The sequence below is a fragment of the Physeter macrocephalus genome, chromosome 16, assembly GCF_002837175.3.
Source record: "Physeter macrocephalus isolate SW-GA chromosome 16, ASM283717v5, whole genome shotgun sequence".
NCBI classification, from domain to species: domain Eukaryota; kingdom Metazoa; phylum Chordata; class Mammalia; order Artiodactyla; family Physeteridae; genus Physeter; species Physeter macrocephalus.
The window spans coordinates 58,279,589-58,282,742 of NC_041229.1; the positions used below are offsets into that span (position 1 = coordinate 58,279,589).

Sequence of the window (3,154 nt, forward strand, 5' to 3'; positions counted from 1 at the left end):
AGCCTGCGCGTCTGGAGCCTGTGCTCCGCAACGGGAGAGGCCACAACAGTGAGAGGCCGGCGTACAGCAAAAAAAAAAAAAAAAAAAAAAAAGTATATCCTAGACCCATAGAATATTAGCGGTAGACGTGCCCTACAACTGAAGTGCAGAGAGGGGAAATGATTTGCCCCAGGGTACCCAGCTAGGATATGAAAGCATCAGATCAGAGGCCATGTGCTCTGATTCCTATTTCAGTGTTTCTCCCAGGAGATTATTTATTTATCATTTATTCATTGATTTATTTTTGGTTTGGGCTGCCATGGGGGAAAACCATGTTACCTTGTGATCTCACCTCTCAGTGGCAGTGTTTTTGGAACAAACTGGATTCTCACGGTTCTCCCAACGGTGGCAGGGTGCCCATGTCAGGCAAGGTATTTTTCATAATGAAAAAGAAACAAACATAGCGTCAGACCTCATTTGTAATTTCCCCATAGCAGCCGGAATCTAGAAATATCTTTGTTTCCCTTCTCAGCTTATTATGCTGCCCTTGTCCTTGGTAAAGTGGAGCAAGAAGGTGGATTTGGAGGCTTAAAAAAAAAATCTGTACTCTTTTGTTTACATACGTATTTACTTCCAGAAGCATTTATTTTTACCACATAGGCCAATATAGACATCCTGCAATTCCTGCCCGCCTTTCCTCCTTAATTTAGATATGTCACTTTTCTCCCATGGCCAAAAACACTAGTGTCATCCCTGACCTCCGGATATCCTCTTCCTTCCAGGCAGGGAGGCATCCCACCTCCTCATGCCTGGCCTTCCCAGTGGGCCATCCTGGCTTTGACCTCACAACCACCAGATCCTCGTTGAACGTTTAATTACTTCCTCCCTCCCTCCCGGCATGCACTCCCTCATCCTGCCTCTTGGCCGTGGCCCTGGAACCCAGGTGAAAAGAAATCCAGAGGGAAGGAAGAAAGAAGCTCAGACACACAGATCACCCACTGGGTACTTGGGACCATGCTTTTTGTGTGTGTCTGGCTTCTTTTACTCAGGATATTATTTATTTATTTTTACTGTGGTAAAGTATACATAACATAAAATGTATCATTTTAGTCATTTTTAAAAGTAACCAGTTCAGTGGCATTATTGCATTTACTTTGATGGCACAACCATCGCCACTGTCATCATCCCAAACTGAACCTCTGTACCCATTAATAATAACTACCACTCCCCCTTCCTGCAGCCTCTGGTAACCGCAGAACACTTTTATAGGCACTATTTCATTCAATCCTCATAACCACCTTATGAGGTAGGTATTGTTATCTCCATTCTTAATACCTGAGAAACCTGAGGCTCAGCGAGATTAAGTAACTCCCCCAAGGTCACTCAGCTCATGAGAGTCCAGGCTGAGAGTCAATTCCATCTGACCAGGCTCTTCCATTCTTTTCATTTGTGGGCTCTTTCTCAGGCTGAGAGAGAGTGAGGAGTGATGTGGAAGGCGTGGTCTTTGCCTTTAAGGAGCCTATTCTTTCTAGAAGAGCAAGTTAATTGGTCTAAATGTGTGGCTCAACACGCACAGAGGTTGTGCAGTGAAGGTGGGGCTGTGGTGAATACAGTTGGGACTCTGTATTACCATCCACTCCAGTATTTACTGGAAGATTGCTCCATATCAGGGTCTCTGCTGGGCCCAGAGAGCCACCAGACCCCATCCTGACCTGGAGGAGCTGACATCCTAGGACAGAAGGCAGGGATCTAAACAGAAGTGCACATGGCAGGGTACTCTCCTCTACATGGAGGGCTATGGAGGGCAGACAAGGAAGCAGGAGGCTTTGGGAGGAGGAGACATGTGAGCTAAGCCCTGAAGGATGAGGAGGAGAATGACCAGTAGAGAAGACAAGGTAGGGCATTCCAGGCAGAGGACCAGGAATAGCATGTCCTAGAACACAGAGTGATCAGGAAGGAGCAAGATGGCAGGGGTCCTGGCAGGGAGATGGAAGGGGATGGAGCTGGAAAGATAGGTGAGAGCTGGATGATAAGCTTAAGGGAGTTTGGACTCGATTCTGTTGGCAATGGGGAGCCAACAATTTCCATCTCCAGCCCAGACCTCTCTTCTCATCTTCTGTCCATTTACATAATATTGTGTTGACATTTCCACGTGGATATCTTATAGTCATCTCTAACTTTGCATTTCCCAAGATGAACTCTGATTTACATGCTTCCTTGCCCAATCCCACCAGCAGTGATATTAAAAATATTTAGGGCACAGGCACCAACAGGTGCCCAGGGCTCGGTGTCAGCATCCTAAAGGCCCATAGCTGTGCCAGGTATTAACTATTTAGATGCTGCAGAGTGGGAGGATCTGAGGGTCCCAGGGGAAAGTCCAGCCAGCTGGGAGAGCAAAGGGGCTCAGAGTAGCAGCGGTTTTCCCAATGGATCTGGCCAGTACCAGCTGCATATCAGCCCTGCCCCCAACAAAGCTAAACCTCCTGTGCTTTCCCCATCTCAGTAACAGCACCACCATCTGCTCAGGTACTCTTGCTGGAAACCAAGGCATTATCCTTGGGGCCCAGGCCAAAAATACAATGGGGCTCATATACTATAAGTCTAAATATTTAAAAGTTATACATCACATTAAATCAATTACTTATTAAGAGATAAGGTCTTCTTAACTTTATCAAGGTATTTTTTACATATAATAAAATGCACACATTTTAAGGGCACGGTTTGAGGAGCTTTGACAAATATACTGTGTAACCCCAACCCCAATCACTCATGGTTATAGAATATATCCATTACCCTAGAAAGTTGCCTTATGCCTATTTGCAGTCAATTTCCCCTCCCCTCCACTCCAGGCAACCACTCATCTAATTTCTATTATCATCATAAGCTTATTCCAGGACTTCACAGAAATGGAATTATCAGTATACTCTTTTGTTTCAGGATTCTCTTGCTCAAAAGCTATGGATTTTTTTATGATTGAAAGTTGGCAGGGACTTCCCTGGTAGCGCAGTGGTTAAGAGTCCACCTGCCAGCGCCGGGGGCACGGGTTTGAGCCCTGGTCCGGGAAGAGTCCACATGCCACGGAGCAACTAAGCCCGTGCGCCAAAACTACTGAGCCTGGGCTTCCCTGGTGGCGCAGTGGTTGAGAATCCGCCTGCCGATGCAGGGGACACGGGTT

At 46.4% G+C, this 3,154-nt stretch overlaps 1 protein-coding gene across 4 annotated transcripts in view; it reads right to left on the minus strand.

Moving 5' to 3' along the window:
- POLD3 (DNA polymerase delta 3, accessory subunit) overlaps window positions 1-591 on the minus strand; it is an 83,895-nt gene extending 83,304 nt beyond the window's left edge. For all 4 annotated transcript variants that reach the window (XM_055091658.1, XM_055091656.1, XM_055091655.1 and 1 more), the window contains exon 1: window positions 332-591. The gene's annotated coding sequence lies outside the window, so the exon portion shown is untranslated. The remainder of the gene's footprint in view (window positions 1-331) is intronic.
- Window positions 592-3,154: the final 2,563 nt, after the last annotated feature.